Source organism: Eleutherodactylus coqui, chromosome 4 (assembly GCF_035609145.1).
Source record: "Eleutherodactylus coqui strain aEleCoq1 chromosome 4, aEleCoq1.hap1, whole genome shotgun sequence".
In the NCBI taxonomy this organism is placed as follows: Eukaryota; Metazoa; Chordata; class Amphibia; order Anura; family Eleutherodactylidae; genus Eleutherodactylus; species Eleutherodactylus coqui.
In genome coordinates, this window is record NC_089840.1 from 207087370 (window position 1) to 207106845 (window position 19476).

At 44.9% G+C, this 19476-nt stretch overlaps 1 long non-coding RNA gene across 1 annotated transcript in view; it reads left to right on the top strand.

The window, feature by feature from the left end:
• Nucleotides 1-11729, top strand: part of LOC136624845 (uncharacterized) — a 33852-nt gene extending 22123 nt beyond the window's left edge. Inside the window, exon 3 of the long non-coding RNA XR_010792456.1 lies at nucleotides 11520-11729. This is a non-coding gene — a long non-coding RNA (uncharacterized lncRNA). The remainder of the gene's footprint in view (nucleotides 1-11519) is intronic.
• The last annotated feature ends 7747 nt before the right edge of the window (nucleotides 11730-19476 follow it).

The window sequence follows — 19476 nt, forward strand, 5'->3', positions numbered from 1 at the left end:
AGATGAACAAAGCCTGGATTTCCCCAGACTTCTCTTCTCCACCAGCAGACAGCAGCAGTACCTAAAGAGCTTTGTCAATCTGTGTATGATATTCGTCCTCCTCCTCCTGAAACCTGACGTAATCACCCCGGACTGGCAATTTTTCTGTGGTCCAAAAGGCTCATAACTTTTCAAAATAATATTTATCAGTTTCAATTCTCATTAAAGCATTGAAACTTCCACCTGAACCAATTTTTATTTTGACTGGGTTGCCTCCAGGCCTAGGTAAAAATTAAGCCACAGTGCGCTAAGCGATTAATGGGTTTCACCTGCCCTCTGGGTTGGACATGGGCAATTTTTTGTGGGGTACATTTGTACTGTCGGTACACCAATTTTTCGAGCCCTCGCCTACAATGTAATCAAAGTAATTTTTATGGGCTTCGCCTGCACTCATGCTACACCACTGTGTCTGGGGTTGGCCTACAGTTTTGCTACAGAAATGTAACTCTGTTCTGCCTACCTATATTTCTGCCACAGTAATGCTACAGGGGTCTGACTATACTTCAGCAACAGAAATGTAACTTCATTCTGCCGATACTTCTGCTCCTGAAATGTTACCTTGGTTGGCGTATACTGTTACTACTGTAATTTTACTAATACTGGGCTTTGCCCATACTGCTTCAACAGAAATGTTAGTGGGGCATGTCTATACTGCTATAACAGAAATGTAACTAATACTGGGCTCTGCCCATACTGCTTCTACGTAAATGTTACTGGGGTCTGACTATACTGCTACTACTGAAATGTTACAAATACTATGCTTTCCCTACACTGCTGCCAGGGAAAATTTTTTCTGCTGCTTTGCCCATACTGCTTCTACGTAAATGTCACTGGGGCCTGTCTATACTGCTACTACTGAAATGTTACAAATGCTGTACTCTCCCTACACTGCTGCCAGGAAAATGTTTTTCTGCTGCTTGGCCCATACTGCTTCTATGTAAATGTTACTGGGGCCTGTCTATACTGCTACTACTGAAATGTTACAAATACTAAGCTCTCCCTACACTGCTGCCAGGGAAATGTTTTTCTGCTGCTTTGCCCATACTGCTTCTACGTATATGTTACTGGGGCCTGTCTATACTGCTACTACTGAAATGTTCCAAATGCTGTGCTCTCCCTACACTGCTGCAAGGGAAATGTGAATCTGCTACTTTGTCCATACTGCTTGTACGTAAATGTTACTGGGGTCTGACTATACTGCTACTACCTAAATGTTACAAATACTATGCTTTCCCTACACTGCTGCCAGGGAAATGTTTTTCTGCTGCTTTGCCCATATTGCTTCTACATAAATGTTACTGGGGCCTGTCTATAATGCCCTAATAATGTCTATACTGTTACTACTACTGAAATGTTATTGGGGTCTGTCTATACTGTTACTACAGAAATGCTACTGGGGCCTGTCCCTAATGATACTACTGAAATGTTACTGGGGTCTGTCTGCACTGCTGGAACTGAAATGTTACTGGGGTCTGTCAATACTGCTATAAATGAAATGGACAACGGAAACCATACGAATGTAGCCTTTCCATTTTCCAGCTTGAGATGAGAAGGAGTGCAGACTTTCAGTACCTTCATTGCAATCAAATGCCCCTCTCTTGTCTTAGAAAATACTAGCTTTTCCACTTAGGTGTTGTCAATCTGTCTATACTGTTACTACTGAAATCCCACTAATACTGGGCTATGCCTATCCTGCTGTTACGGAAATGTTACAGGGGTCTGTCGATACCGTTACTACTGAAATGTAACTGATACTGTGCTCTGCCTATACTACAGCTACTGAAATGTAACTGGGGTCCATCTATACTGTAACTACAGAAGTGTTAATAGGGTCTCCCTAGACTTCTGCAACATAACTGTTAGCGGGGTGTGCGTATACCTTAGCTACAGGAGTATTACAGGGGTCGGTGCATACTATGGGTGCACTAAGTGTTCCCATCGCGGTGTTCCACGTACATGGCCCAAAAAATATTTACCCAGTCTGACTAGGGCATGCAGTGTGGGCCGAAGCCCACCTGTATGTAATCTGACATTAGCTCTGCTGTCCAGGGCACTGCAATGGGAAATGTTTTTCTGCTGCTTTGCCCATACTGCTTCTACGTATATGTTACTGGGGCCTGTCTATACTGCTACTACTGAAATGTTCCAAATGCTGTGCTCTCCCTACACTGCTGCAAGGGAAATGTGAATCTGCTACTTTGTCCATACTGCTTGTACGTAAATGTTACTGGGGTCTGACTATACTGCTACTACTGAAATGTTACAAATACTATGCTTTCCCTACACTGCTGCCAGGGAAATGTTTTTCTGCTGCTTTGCCCATATTGCTTCTACATAAATGTTACTGGGGCCTGTCTATAATGCTACTACTGAAATGTTACAAATGCTGTGCTCTCCCTACACTGCTGCAAGGGAAATGTGAATCTGCTGCTTTGTCCATACTGCTTGTATATAAATGTTACTGGGGTCTGACTATACTGCTACTACTGAAATGTTACAAATGCTGTACTCTCCCTACACTGCTGCCAGGAAAATGTTTTTCTGCTGCTTTGCCCATACTGCTTCTACGTAACCGTTACTGGGGTCTGACTATACTGCTACTACTGAAATGTAACAAAAGCTGTACGCTCCCTACACTGCTGCAAGACAATTGTCAATCTGCTGCTTTGTCCATACTGCTTCTACGTTAATGTTACTGGGGTCTGACTATACTGCTACTACTGAAATGTTTGAATTGCTGTACTCTCCCTACACTGCTGCAAGGGAATTGTGAATCTGCTGCCTTGTCCATACTGCTTCTACGTTAATGTTACTGGGGTCTGACTATACTGCTACTACTGAAATGTTACAAATGCTATACTCTCCCTACACTGCTGCAAGTGAATTGTGAATCTGCTGCTTTATCCATACTGCTTCTACGTTAATGTTACTGGGGTCTGACGATACTGCTACTACTGAAATGTTAAAAAAAAAAAATGCTCTCCCTACACTGCTGCCAGGGAAATGTGAATCTGCAGCTTTGCCCATACTGCTTCAACCTAAATGTTAATGGTGTCTGTCTATACTATTACTACAACTGAAAAGTTACTGCACTCTGTCATTACTGCTGCAAATGAAATGTTACTGGGCTCAGCCTACACTGCTGCAACAGAAATGTTAAAGGGGTGTGTCTATACTGTTACTACTACTGAAATGTTATTGGGGTCTGTCTATACTGTTACTACAGAAATGCTACTGGGGCCTGTCCCTAATGATACTACTGAAATGTTACTGGGGTCTGTCTGCACTGCTGGAACTGAAATGTTACTGGGGTCTGTCAATACTGCTATAAATGAAATGGACAACGGAAACCATACGAATGTAGCCTTTCCATTTTCCAGCTTGAGATGAGAAGGAGTGCAGACTTTCAGTACCTTCATTGCAATCAAATGCCCCTCTCTTGTCTTAGAAAATACTAGCTTTTCCACTTAGGTGTTGTCAATCTGTCTATACTGTTACTACTGAAATCCCACTAATACTGGGCTATGCCTATCCTGCTGTTACGGAAATGTTACAGGGGTCTGTCGATACCGTTACTACTGAAATGTAACTGATACTGTGCTCTGCCTATACTACAGCTACTGAAATGTAACTGGGGTCCGTCTATACTGTAACTACAGAAGTGTTAATAGGGTCTCCCTAGACTTCTGCAACATAACTGTTAGCGGGGTGTGCGTATACCTTAGCTACAGGAGTATTACAGGGGTCGGTGCATACTATGGGTGCACTAAGTGTTCCCATCGCGGTGTTCCACATACATGGCCCAAAAAATATTTACCCAGTCTGACTAGGGCATGCAGTGTGGGCCGAAGCCCACCTGTATGTAATCTGACATTAGCTCTGCTGTCCAGGGCACTGCAATGGGATATAGTTATGTACCGCCGGTGGGTTCCAGGCAGCCACCCATGCTGTGGGTCCACAGGGACTTCACATTAGGGATTTGTACCTGCTTGTGTCTATGTATTAAAAACTCGAGTCTGACTGGGGCATGCAGTGTGGGCCGAAGCCCACCTGTATGTAATCTGACATTAGCTCAGCTGTGCAGGGCAATGCAATGGGATTTATTTATGTACCGCCGGTGGCTTCCTGGGACCCACCCATGCTGTCGGTCCACACGGACTTCACATTAGGGAGTGGTACCTGCCTGTGTCGACTTATAAAAAACCCAAGTCAGACTGGGGCATGCAGTGTAGGCCGAAGCCCACTTGCATTTTATCTGACGTTACCTCAGTTGTGCAGGGCAATGCAATGGGATTTATTTATGTACCGCCGGTGGCTTCCTGGGACCCACCCATGCTGTCGGTCCACACGGAGTTGTACCTGCCTGTGTCTACTTGTAAAGAACCCCAGTGTGACTGGGGCATGCAGTGTGGGCCGAAGCCCACCTGTATTTAATCTGACATTAGCTCTGCTGTCCAGGGCACTGCAATGGGATATATTTATGTACCGCCGGTGGGTTCTAGGGAGCCACCCATGCTGTGGGTGCACACGGAATTCCCATTGCGGAGTTGTACCTGCCTGTGTCTACTTATAAAATACCCCCGTCTGACTGGGGCATGCAGTGTGGGCCGAAGCCCACCTGTATTTAATCTGACGTTAGCTCTACTATCTGGGGCACTGCATTGGGACAAACTACAGGAGCAATACAGCACTAATGAGACGTGCACAGCTACGCTAGCATTTGAGTCCGCTGTAGGCACGCGATTGCTGAGGGTTTGTGCAGAGGCCTATGTCCTGGGTGCAGTGAAAGTCCGCTTCCTGCCTAGGATTGCTGAAGCTGTGGGCTGAGGCCTATGTCGTGGGCGTGGTGCAAGTCTGCCATGTTTGGCCGCTCAGATCAATTTTTTGTTCATGTCTTGGGTTTCCTAGGACCCACCTATGCTGTTGGTGCAAACTCAGTTCCCATCGCGGTGTTTGACCTGTCTGGCACAAAGGCATTGACTGACTTGGGTAGGGGGCAGAGCACTGCTGGCTTTCCCCTTGCAGTGTTGATTGAGCTATGCGACACCTTGATAGAATGAATAGTGTGTGGCACATGAATTCCCCATTGCTATGCCCACGTTTGCAGCTCCTGACGGAGGTGGCACAGGATTGGATTTCTCATTGCTTCTGTACAGCATTGTGGGCTATCGCCCTGCCCCTTTTAAAGAGGGTCGCTGCCTGGCCCCGCCAACCCTCTGCAGTGTGTGCCTCCGGTTCCTCCTCATGGCAGACGCACTTATAAATAGACATGAGGGTGGTGTGGCTGTGAGGCCAGCGTGTGGCATGAGGGCAGCTGAAGGCTGCGCAGGGACACTTTTGTGTGCGCTGTGGACACTGGATCGTGCGGGGGGGGGGGGGGGTTGGGCAGCATGTAACCCAGAGTAAGAGGCAGGGGTGTGTCCCGCAGGCAGTGCTTGTGCTTAGTTGGAGGTAGTGTGGTGCTTAGCTAAGGTGTGCCTTGCTAATGAGGGTTTGTCCGAAGTAAAAATTGCTGGGGGGGGGAGGCACTCTTGCCGCTATTGTGGCTTAATAGTGGGACCTGGGAACCTGAAATGCAGTCCAGCATGTTGCCCTTCGCCTGCCCTACCCGTTTCTGTGTCGTTTCCATCACTTTCTTGGGTTTTTCAGATTTTCATCAATGAAAACCTTAGCGGAGCATGGGTGATATACAAAAATGCTCGAGTCGCCCATTGACTTCAATGGGGTTTGTTACTCGAAACGAACCCTCGAACATCGCGGAAAGTTCGGCTCGAGCAACGAGCACCCGAGCATTTTGGTGCTCGCTCATCCCTAAACTTAACCCTAGTGCGCACAAGTTTGAAAAATCAGCAGGAATGTAGGTCCTGCACTATCCTTCCTGCTGGTAGTAAATTCTATGTGTGGGAAGGATAGGGCTAGTCCTATCTTTTCTTGACCGCACCATTAACGGACTAGAATACAGCGAAGGAAAACAAAACTATTAAAATCAATGGTTTTGATTCATACGGTTTACGGACGTGATTACCGCAGCCGCATAACAGGACTAAAACATGGCCTTCTGAAGAAACCCTAAACCCCATTCATTTTCATTGGGGTGTTCAGATGAGCATTTTTTATGTGTGTACTTTACGTGCAAATTGAAGTATATGGGATTATATAAAATGCTGCAGTGGCTTGCGTATTCGCTACATTTTTACAGATGTTGCCAAGAAACAGTGGGAAAAAAAATAGTGACATCAGTTGGACCTTTTTGCGTTTTCTTTGCACACGTGAAACACATGCGTAAAATAACGCATACATATCAAAAACACATTAAATATGCACATACACGCTGTGATTTTCATACACCGAGATTGCTTACACCCCTATAAATGGGCCCTTATTTAAAGTGGTTGCTTGCATTCTGCCAGGATGTTGGGATCAGGCACCCCCAGTCCCAGCAGTCATGTTCCCAACAACCAAAACTTGTATAGCATATCTAATTGTCCTTCTATTAATGTTAATTGCAGTGAATTCCCTGTAACTCTCACCCCCTTGAGGATACAGCCATGTTTTGTTTCTACATTTTTCAAAAAATCGTAACTTTTTATTTTTCCAGCAATGCAGCTGTGTGAGCGCTTGTTCTTTACAGGACCGCCCGTGGTTTCTATTGGTAACATTTCAGTGTAAAATACTTGTAAGTGTTTGACTGATTTTATTACATTTTTTTCTTGAAGACAAGGTGACCGAAAAAGCTCAGTTCTGCATTTTGATAGCTTTTACAATGCGGTATAAATAGTGCATTATTTTAATAGATCAGACAGGCAATACCAAATATGTATATTTTTTGCTTTGATTTTCTCATGAAGACTTTGGGAAAATAGGTGTGTAAATGTTTAATTTTTATTATTTTTGGTAATGATTAAGAAAAAAAAATGTAAACTATTTTTAAGTCCCCTAAGGAGACTAACCAATATAGATCCCTTTGTGTGTTGTCCCACTGGAGTACTTTTTCAAAAGTAATTTTTCAAAATCCTGCGCAAGCTTTTTTTAAATTTGTAATGCATTTAATTCAAATATTTCCGCTGTGCCTTTAAACCATAAAGACTTTAATCTTTGTTCATTACAGAACTTGATGAATCATAATTGTCAGGTCAGCAGCCTGTTCAAGGTGTAGTATTCCCTGAGGCTTAACGATTAATAAGAGATTCCGTAGTGCCAGCTGTTTATCAGAAGGTTTCTTCCTGTTCCTTGTTATCAAACTATTTAATAAAGTTTTTAAAGCCGAACGTGTCTTACAAAGACGCCACACATTTTCTATGTAAAGACCAGGGTTTTGTCGTCTGCAGCCAAAAAACACATAACAAATATGAGAAAACAAAAGTAAAGTTGGTCAGTTCACCTCTGTAATGTACACACATCTAATGTCCCTTTTAGGCTTCATGCCCATGGCCATGACAGACTCTGCCAGCAGAATATCGCAGCGGAGTCCGCCACGGTGCCCCCCCAAACCTCCATACTAACCACTCCGGATCTGCTGTATGCACTCAGCCTGTCGGGCCAGCGCGCATGCGCAGTACAGCTCGTGACGTGACGGCAGTGCAGGATGACGCGGCCGGCGGTGGGTGGGGATGCGTATTCACGCAATACTTCCTCTGTGCTAGCGTCACGGCCGGATAGGGATAGGAGTTAACTTGTTGATCGCCAGGGGTCTCGCCACTGAGACCTCCACCAAACTCCAGAATGGGGTCCCGTGTCCGCTTCTGCCCGTCACTGTGCGGTTGCTTCTGCCGCTGTGTAGTGGCCCAGAGGTAGAGTGCCTCTGTGATGTTTTGTCTTCTTTTTGTGTATTGTATTGGTGTCTGTGCTTTGTGTCAACTCAACCTATGTTGATTATGTGTTCTGTCTCCCTAACCTGCTGAATGTGTGATGTGTGTGGTGAGTCAGGAACTGGGGTGAGGAGCTTGGAGAGACTAGTTGGGAAGAGAGAGAGAGGAGGTGGGATGCGAGAGAGCAGCAGCTGAGGTTGCTCGAGAAGTGTGGAGATGTGATCGGTGAATGAGACCGTGACAGGAGAAGGCAGGAGTTCTGAAGCTTACCCGTGCCAAGTCTTGAGCTTACTCCTGTGGCAATGAGATGTCTTGCCCCCGGGGAGTGTGAGAAGCAGATTGTGTTCTCTTGGAGTCGGTGGAGGCGAGTGCATGGTTCCTCCATTTATCTGCCACAGTAGTAAGTGCAACTGAGAAACTGAGTAACCAAAGCAATGAGTGCGACCGTAACGGAGAAAAGTGAAGTGTATGCGGTATGTGCCAAACAAGTAACGGGAGCACCCCAGTAATTGTCTGACAGATAACTCTTCCCTCTGAGTGTCCTCTTCCCTTCAGAGGGAAGAGTGACTTCTGGATACAAACTTGTTGAGGGGAGGATAAGGAACAGGAGTGTTTGCTTTGTAATGCCTAAGACTGTTAAATGCCGTTTAAAAAATTAGCATTGACTGTACAAGTAAAAGAAAAATGTTGTGCCTCTGGTTTAAAACTATCTCTTTGACTGTGGACTGTTATTCATCTCAATCACTGCAAAGAGATCCTGGCGGCACAAGGACAAAACAGGTAATAAAGTTATTTAGTCTGCTGTTACCGGGTCCTGCGTGTGGCTGTGTCAACTACACTTTGGATCTGATGGGAGAAGATGGTAGAGCCACCCGTGACATATTAATAGATTTTACCATGCCATCTTCCCCGGCTAAAGTACTGACCCTGTCTGCTACAAAGACCTGCCTTCGTGTCATGAACAGGATGACACCTCTGTGCCTTCAATGTTAAAAAGTAGTTTTGTCTGCTCTCATCTTTGGATTACACTGGCAACGTCATGTGGAACAAGATGTATGTGAAGGAAATGCCCTACAAGATGAGAGAGGACTGTATAGTACTTTTGGAGGAATTGTCATTGTTAAGCATTAATGTAATGTCAGCAGAAATGGACTCTCAAAACGGCACCCAGTCCAACCCTTCTTCTCTGCCAGAAAAGCCCACCAAAGTTTCCCGCCAGCAAAAGCCCACCAATAGTAACACAGTAACATAGTATGTTATGCTAAATGAAGACAATGTCCATCTAGTTCAGCCGGTTTCAACCCCCTTGTTGATCCAAAGGAAGGCAAAAAACCCCTAGAGACAGAAGTCAATTAGCCCATTCGGGGGAAAAATTCCTTCCCGACTCCATAATCGCAATCAAAATAATCCCTGGATCAACCTTTGATAGTTCCTACCTGAATGTAAGACCCAGAACAACAACCCTGCTGGTCGCCTAATGTCTATATCCTGTAATATTCTTCCGCTCAAGAAAAGCATCTAGTCCCCTCTTAAACTCCTCTATGGATTTTGTCATCACCACGTCCTCAGGCAGAGAGTTCCACAGTCTCACTATTCTCACTTCTGTGTTGGTGATGAAACCTGCTTTCCTCTAGACGCAGTGGATGCCCTCTTGTTACCTATGCAGTCCTGGGTATAAACAGATCATGGGAGAGATATTTGTATTGTCCCCTCATGTATTTATACATAGTTATTTGATCGCCCCTTAACCGTCTTTTTTCCAGGGTAAATTATCCCAATTTTGATAGCCTCTCTGGGTATTCCAGTCCTCTCATTCCATGTATTACTTTAGTTGCCCTTCTTTAAACCCCCTAAAGCACTGCAACATCTTTTCTGAGCACCGGTGTCCAGAACTGTACGCAGTATTCCATGTGGGGCCTGACTAGTGCCTTATATAGTGGGAGGATAATGTTCTCATCCCTCGCCCCTATGCCTCTTTTAATGCAATGGTAAGAAAAAAAGTAGCAGGGAGAGAACCCCCCACTGCAGAGCTGGGAGAGGGTGGTTACCGGAACTGCCCAGGGGCGGAGTCTGCAGCGCTAAGGACTTTTCCCCATTAGTGTTTTGTTTTACACAGCAATATCGCTGTTTTTTTCAATGAGACTTTCTAATGTTAAAATCACATCGCAGAAAATTGCAAGTTTATTGGATAAAGCAATCTGGAGACTTTTTCCTCTCTCGTTGGTCTGAGTACAGATCCCCTCTTATTGTGTAGCAACAGTAATATCTGGCTTGTTAGGGGTTAATTTCTAATGTTCATATTTACTAACACTGCATGACTAGGCAGAATGTCAGCTAACTCCCTTTCACTACTGTCAATCATCCTTAGGTAGCTTGGGTATTGGACAATTAGTTGGGCCCTAGCACAGGATTGGGTGTTCCAGAAAGTATAAAAGGTAGTAAGTGGGCGGGGTTAGCCAAAGTAGAGTAGTGGAGTCCAGTGAGTTCCATCTGAGTAAGGACTGTGTTTAGGAGAGTTGAAGAGCTAGGAGAAGGAGAAGAAAGATGAAGAAAGTTGAAGAAAAGAAATAAAAGAGAGTAGTCTGAAGTGGGGTGAGAGAGTTCAGAAGAGAAGGAGGGGATCTACCCTAGAACTTGTGGAGAAGATCAATGTAAAGAAGGAGTACTTATTGAAGTGGAACAGAGACAGAAAGAGTAACCTGAAAGGGAAAGAGCAAGGGATGAAGATTTGTGTATTAGACTTTATTCCAAGCCAGGGAAGGAAAGATGAAAGTGAGTTACTTCAAGGTATTGCCAAAGCCACCTAAAACTATTTCATTGTTTTGTTTTCTAGTTTTTACCTTCGGCTGTAAGGCAGCCCATAGACACCGTTCTTTCCACCTGCCAGGAGAAGCAGGAGAGCCACAGTGACTAACATCTTATTTTTGCCCCACTACTTAAACTACCTCCTAAGTCTGGGTCGCTGCATGGCTCTGTACATTTACTGGAGGACCTACAAAATTAGGTCCCTTATACGCAGCATGATTACGGTTCAGTTTATGTCAAACTGAACAATAATCTTTTAATGCAAACACTGCGCGTGACTCAACAATGAATGATAATTTGTTTGCTTATTGCTCATCATTCAGTTTACGCAGGCGTAAAAATCAAACAACAATCAGCCCGTGTAAACAGAAGGTTAGTCAACTACAAACAATTGCTTATTTACTGTGAATGGACGTGGGTGGGCACCCGAAAGCAATCTCTGGACCGCTCCGACTCCATTCACTGATTAATTATTGCTCATATATTAGAAAAAGCACTGGAAGGATAATCGTCTCTTCTAAAAGGAGCCCAACTAAATCCAATGGTCAGAGAGGATAGAAGTGTGCCTATTGTTTTTAGCAAGGCCGCAGCCGGCCCTAGATGTCTACTGGAGGATCGGCCATGTCCCCCCTTGAATATTTGCCATATTTGACTCTTAGCAAACTGTAATAGCAAACGTACTGACTGTTATTTGTAAGGAGAAATACGTTAGCTAAATATTAGTTTTACCTGTTTTAAAATTCAGCAGCTGAGGCGATCAACAACTGATCTCACCAGGGAAAGTCATGGTCACCCAGGCTGGTACCACACAAGGGTTAATAAAGATCAGAATTGTAAAATCCCAATGTTTTTTCCTTTTTTTTTTAGGTTCTTTTTTATTTCATGAACTTTTCTGCTATGATTTCTACGTTGTTTCAGCACCACATCCACAAAATGCAAGGCAAGAACAAGTTGATACGGAAATGTATGAGAAAATCGTGGAACCTCTTGAGCAACGCGGTTTTAAAGGTTACTTTGGATCTAGGGACATAGCTGGCGGTGAACATGTCATACAAGCATTAAGTAAACCAATGACCATCATCCCAACTACCATTGTGCCGGTGTATAAAGACAGGACTTTCTCAGAACTTCAGAAGTTTCTTATACCCCCAAATGACCTGGATAGGATTGTGTTTCTTTGCTTTAATGCATCGCGTATTGAATCTCCTGCAGTTTCTAGGAATAGTATTTCATTCAGCGTTCAGGATCCCTATCTACTACCAAAACTGATCAAGACAATTGAAATAAAATGCTCCCTGATCCCACTAAGCGACCGGAAAAAAAAATGTGAAATGTCTACAATGTCCAGCAATCATTGTAAGTATTACTAATTACCCATCCGAAAGAATAAAATTTCTTCAGAATGTGTGTGGTTAGCAATTTGTAGTCATTAGAATTTATTTAAAAGGAATCTATAAGAATCTAATCCATGTTATGGTGCTTAAGACGGCTTCAGACGAGGATATGTGCAAATACGCTCACCTCAGCGCAACATATTTGCACAGTAAACAACATTGATTTGCACACATGCCTGCACATAGACCTGTACTTTTTTGCGCACACAGGGCCTGCTCATATGCGTGCACCCCCCCCCCCCCCCCATCCCACCATCTTTATTTAAAAGGCTAAGCCCAACAAGTTCTTGGCAGGTTTGCACATCCCATTGTGTATTGCATGCACATTTGCACATTCTCTTAAGCCTTCTATTGGGACCTTTGGTGCACAAATACACAGGAAGATAGAGCAGGTCATATTTTTTGTGATCAATGGGTTCTATTCTCTGCATATATTTCAGTAATAGGGCTGATTCCTCTGCACTGTGAAGGGCTGTCACAGTGCAGAGGGATCAGCCCTATTCTTATTTGGAAAGGAAAGACTATAGACAATGGGATGAAACTGAAAGGGAGAAGAAGCAAATTAGATGTTAGAAAACTTTCTGACAGTGAGGGTGATCAATGAGTGGAACAGGTTGCCATGGGAGGTTGTGAGTTCTCCTTCAGTGGAAGTGTTCAAACAAAGGCTGGACAAATATCTGTCTGGGATGATTTAGTGAATCCTGCACTGAGCAGGGGGTTGGACCAGATGACCCTGGAGGTCCCTTCCAACTCTACCAGTCTATGATTCTATTTTATGATTCTATGATATCATGTGCTAACTCTGCGTCCGCAATGTGCGGTGCAAATTCGTTCATCTGAAAGAGCCTTTGTAGTTTAGGTGAGGTGGAGTCCAGGGAACCTCTTTACATATTCACCTGGTCCACCATTCCTGCAGTGTCAGCGCATTGACAGCCAGCTTGACTCCTTCCAGAAGACTGCATGCGCACCCACAGTGATCAATAGAAATACACGCTGCAGTCTTCTGAAAAGAGTCATGCTTTCTGTGCGCGGTTACTATATTGGGCGTACACCGCAGAAATGGAGGACCAGATAGGTATGAAAAGAGGCTCCCGGACTCCACATCACATAAACTATAAGCACCATAACTAGTTTATAGTGCTTACAGTCGGTGACAGGTTAAGCTGAGGATGTGGTGATGGCAAAATCAATAGAGGAGTTTACGAAGGGACTGGATGCCTTTTTAGAGCGCTATGACATTACAGGATATAGATATTAAATAACCAGTGGGGTTGTTGATCCGGGTCTTGGAGTCAGGTAGAACTGGTTAGGTTGCCTCACTGTTTTCTTTTGCCTTCCTCTGGATCAACAAGCTGGGGGTGGGGGGGGGGGGACAGGCTGAACTGGATGGACATTTTTTTTTTTCAGCCTCGCACACTATGTTACTAAAAGGCATTCTACCTTACAATATTGATTATTTCTTTTCCTGCAGCAAGGAAGAGTGTGCGTGCAGCGGGCACTCCAAAGTCTATGACACTGACGGAAACAGGAAGTAGCGATTAGACATGTAACTTGCTAGGGGATAGGCGCCTTTTTGCATATCTGAGATAGTATCTTTCTTTTTACTGTGGCATGTCATCTCTTTTTAGTGTTTTATGTTCATAATAAAGATTTACTGTCATTTCCAGTATTTTGGCGCCATGCACATTTTCATTGATTGATTTTGTAATAATGTTACTCATGCCCTATATTATTATGAATCAGTGCTGATTATCTATTGCTGAAATGATTATTACAAAATCACAACTATCAATGAATATGGTGTATTTTATATATAACTAGCTAATATACCCGTCTTCGCCCGAGTTAATTTGGTACTGGTGTTTATCTGGTGTTCACACGGAAAATCTTATGAAGTCATGGTTACTTTAGAGATACCGAAAAACCATTTTGCATAGTTCTCTGCGTTACCCAGGAAACACCACAGGGAGGTAACCATGCAACGTTTCCTTTATATAAAATGACATCAGGAAGTGAGAGAATTAGATTCCATACGTAAAATTGGGACGCTAATTATTTTGCGCTTAAAATTGAATAATCGAGTTGGGACCCATTAGCTTTTCCTATTTATGACACAATCAATGCTTGTGCCAAATTTCAAGTGAGAGAATTAGATTACGTATGTAAAATTTGGACGCCAGTTCTTTTGCGCTAGAATTGAATAATCGAGTTGGGACCCATTACCTTTTCCTATTTATGACATAATCAATGCTCGTGCCAAATTTTAAGTTTCTATGACACCGAGAAGTGAGAAAGATAGATTATGTACGTAAGATTTGGACGCCAGTTCTTTTGTGCTAGAATTGAAAAATCGAGTTGGGACCCATTAACTTTTCCTATTTATGACATAATCAATGCCCATGCCAAATTTCAAGTTTCTATGACATCGGGAAATAAGAGAATTAGATTCTGTACATAAAATTTGGACGCCAATTATTTTGCGCTAGAATTGAATAATCGAGGTGGGACCCATTAACTTTTTCTATTTATGACACAATCAAAGCTTGTGCCACATTTTAAGTTTTTATGACATTGGGAAGTGAGAGAATTAGATTACGTACCTAAAATTTGGACGCTAATTCTTTTGCGCTAGAATTAAATAATCGAGTTGGGACCTATTAACTTTTCCTACTTTGGACATAATCTATGCTCATGCCAAATTTCATGTTTCTACGACATCGGGAGAATTCTGCGAAAGTTGGAGAATTAGTGGCGAGTCAGTCAGTCAGTCAGTGAGGGCTTTCGTCTTTATATATATATATATATATATATATATATATATATATATATATATATATATATATAAATAGTCATCTTTGCTTTAAGATGTTCCATTTAAATACATTTTGATCGTAATAACAAATGAACTAAGTGAACTTTTACATTTCATCCTAGCGTCACCCATATCGTCAGATATACCTCATCTTCACAGAAGCAGTAAGTATATTCAGCGAGATGCAGTTTTGTTATTTCAGATCATCACTTCAGTTGGAATAAACATGTAATTGTTATCAATGATATTTGCTTTCCAGATGTTTTCAGGAGGTCAGACACATCTAGGGTGTCTTTTCGAATAAGACCGCCATCCAAATCCGTTATCTCAGAAGGTAATTGTTTTATTCATATACGTATTTAATATATTCACAGATAAGGATATAGGGGGGAGATTTATCACATGTGGAGTTTTTTAGCAACTTTTTTGGTTATGTTTATGCCTAAGATGCACCAATTCTTCTAAATGTCACACGCAGCATTTCTCCGTGGTGTGAAAGTTTGCGCTGACAATATGCCTCCTCAGCACTGGCGTAAAAAAAAAAAGTTGCACAATATAAATCAATTCTAAACTGCTGCGACACCTAAATCATGTCTACATATTTCGAGGGAAATTTACTGAGGGCAGCTTCATACGAGTGTATGCACAAATACACTCGCCGCAGCACAGCGCATTTAGGCATGAACGGGGTTTGGAGACAACTATAATCAGGGTATTCAGCACGTGTCTTTGCAGATTACAGTCATTTTTGCATTCGCAGGGCCAGTTCACTTGTGCTGCTGACAGACCATTTGGGTGCCTGTCCACGGGTGAGATTCACGCCCTCTGAAGCTTTACATAGCACTGCTATGGAAAGGGCCGGCACACTGTTCACGAGTGGAGAATCATTGCGATTCTCCGCTCGCGGCGGACATTTCGTAGCATGCTGCGAATTGCCCTGATTGTCCGCGGTCAGCCTATCTATCAGATAGGGCTGACCGGCGGAGATTCAGCGGCGGCTCCTGCTCCCGGGCGGCAGCTCTCGCGGCGGAGCTTCGCCGCGGGATACTGCAACGCCAGTGGACAGGGGGCCTTTCTGTGAAATTGAAGGGCTAATAAAGTCTAATAAGGGAAAGCTGTGTTAATTTTTCTGCGTTTTGCGCAGTGTCACACCCCTCCTCTTGTGTATTTGTGTATCATTGTCTGGCATACACAATCAGTTACATTAAATCTGCGGGTTAGTACGATTATGTTAATACCAAATGTATGCAGGATTTAAAAAAATATTTTGCTACTTTTTCACACCTTATTTAAAAAGACGTATTTTTGTTTTGTTGCATTCTATGAATCCTAACTAGAGATAAGCGAGCACCAAAATGCTCGGGTGCTCGTTGCTCGAGTCGAGCTTTCCGCGATGTTCGAGGGTTCGTTTCGAGTAACGAACCCCATTGAAGTCAATGGGCGACCCGAGCATTTTTGTAAATCGCCAATGCTCGCTAAGGTTTTCATTTGTGCAAATCTGCAAAACCTACGAAAGTGATGGAAACGACACAGATACGGATAGGGCAGGCGAGGGGCAACATGCTGGGCTGCATCTCAGGCTCCCAGGTCCCACTATTAAGCCACAATAGACCCCCCCCCCCAGCAATTTTTACTTCGGACAAACCCTCATTAACAAGGCATACCTTAGCTAAGCACCATACTACCTCCAACCAAGCACAAGCACTGCCTGCGGGACACACCGCTGCCTCTTCTCCTGGGTGACATGCTGCCCAACCCCCGCACGACCCAGTGTCCAGAGCGCACACAAAAGTGTCCCTGCGCAGTCTTCAGCTGCCCTCATGCCACACGCTGGCCTCATAGCCACACCACCCTCATGTCTATTTATAAGTGCGTCTGCCATGAGGAGGAACTGGAGGCACACACTGCAGAGGGCTGGCAGGGCCAGGTAGCGACCCTCTTTAAAAGGGGCGGGGCGATAGCCCACAATGCTGTAGAGAATCGATGAGAAATTGACGTTCGATCTTCATTCCAATCCTGTGCCACCTCCGTCAGGAGCTGCAAACGTGGGCATGAGTTTCATAGCTATGGGGAATCCATATGCCCACACAGTATTCATTCTGTCTAGGTGTCGAATAGCTCAATCGACACCGCAAGGGGAAAGCCATCTGCACTCTGCCCCCTACCCAAGTCAGTCAGTGTCTTTGTGCTAGACAGGTCAAACACCGCGATGGGAACTAAGTGGGCACCAACAGCATAGGTGGGTCCTAGGCAACCCAAGACATGAACAATAAATAAATCAGAGAGGCCAAACATGGCAGACTTGCACCGCGCCGACGACATAGGCCTCGGCCCACAGCTTCAGCAATCGTAGGCATGAAGCGGACTTCGATGCTAGTTCATCTGCGACGGGCTAATTAAATTAGTTACCTTTCCTTTCACCGCTCCAATGACTGGATTAGCAGGACAAAGCTCCACAGCCTCAACCTGGCGTACTTGCACTTCCCCCGGGACATAGACCTCAGCCCACACCCTCAGCAAACACAGGCATGAAGCGGACTTCGATGCTAGTTCATCTGCGATGGGCTCAGTAAATCAGTTACCTTTCATTTCACCGCTCCAATGACTGGATTAGCCAGGAAAAAGTTGCACAGCCCCAACCTGGCGCAGTTACAGTTCTCCCGGGACATAGGCCTTGGCCAACAGCTTCAGCAATCGTAGGCAGGAAGCGGACTTTCACTGCACCCAGGACATAGGCCTCTGCACAAACCCTCAGCAATTGCGGGCCTAGAGCGGACTCCAATGCTAGCGTAGCTGTGAACGCCTCATTAGCGCTGTATCGCTCCTCTTGTTTGTCTCAATGCAGTGCCCTGGATAGCTGAGCTAACGTGAGATAAAGTACAGGTGGGCTTCGGCCCACACTCCATGCCCTAGTCAGTCATGGTCTTTTTTCATAGTCACAGGCAGGTACAACTCCGCTTTGGGAAGTCTGTGTGGACCCACAGCATGGATGAGTCCCAGGAAGCCACCGACGGTACATAAATAAATCCCATTGCAATCCCCCGGATAGCTGAGCTAACGTGAGATAGAAAGGTGGGCTCCGGTCAACACTGCATGCCCGAGTCAGACTGGGTTTTTTTAATTAATAGTCACTGGCAGGTACAACTTTCCTATGGGAAGTCTGTGTGCACCCACAGCATGGGTGGCTCCCTGGAACCCACCAGCGGTACATAAATAAATCCCATTGCAGTGCCCCGGACAGCTGAGCTAACGTCAGATAAAGTACAGGTGGGCTTCGGCCCACACTGCATTCCCGAGTCAGACTGGGTTTTTTAATTAATAGTCACAGGCAGGTACAACTCCGCTATGGGAAGTCTGTGTGCACCCACAGCATGGGTGGGTCCCAGGAAGCCACCGATGGTACATAAATAAGTCACATTGCAGTGCACTGGACAGCTGAGCTAACGTCAGATAAAATACAGGTGGGCTTCGGCCCACACTGCATGCCCGAGTCAGACTGGGTTTTTTTAATTAATAGTCACTGGCAGGTACAACTTCCCTATGGGAAGTCTGTGTGCACCCACAGCATGGGTGGCTCCCTGGAACCCACCAGCGGTACATAAATAAATCCCATTGCAGTGCCCCGGACAGCTGAGCTAACGTCAGATAAAGTACAGGTGGGCTTCAGCCCACACTGCATTCCCGAGTCAGACTGGGTTTTTTAATTAATAGTCACAGGCAGGTACAACTCCGCTATGGGAAGTCTGTGTGCACCCACAGCATGGGTGGGTCCCAGGAAGCCACCGATGGTACATAAATAAATCACATTGCAGTGCCCTGGACAGCTGAGCTAACGTCAGATAAAATACAGGTGGGCTTCGGCCCACACTGCATGCCCGAGTCAGACTGGGTTTTTTTAATTAATAGTCACAGGCAGGTACAACTCCCCTATGGGAAGTCCGTGTGCACCCAAAGCATGGGTGGCTCCCTGGAACCCACCAGCGGTACATAAATAAATCCCATTGCAGTGCCCCGGACAGCTGAGCTAACGTCAGATAAAGTACAGGTGGGCTTCGGCCCACACTGCATTCCCGAGTCAGACTGGGTTTTTTAAATTAATAGTCACAGGCAGGTACAACTCCGCTATGGGAAGTCTGTGGGCACCCACAGCATGGGTGGGTCCCAGGAAGCCACCGATGGTACATAAATAAGTCACATTGCAGTGCACTGGACAGCTGAGCTAACGTCAGATAAAATACAGGTGGGCTTCGGCCCACACTGCATGCCCGAGTCAGACTGGGTTTTTTTAATTAATAGTCACTGGCAGGTACAACTTCCCTATGGGAAGTCTGTGTGCACCCACAGCATGGGTGGCTCCCTGGAACCCACCAGCGGTACATAAATAAATCCCATTGCAGTGCCCCGGACAGCTGAGCTAACGTCAGATAAAGTACAGGTGGGCTTCAGCCCACACTGCATTCCCGAGTCAGACTGGGTTTTTTAATTAATAGTCACAGGCAGGTACAACTCCGCTATGGGAAGTCTGTGTGCACCCACAGCATGGGTGGGTCCCAGGAAGCCACCGATGGTACATAAATAAATCACATTGCAGTGCCCTGGACAGCTGAGCTAACGTCAG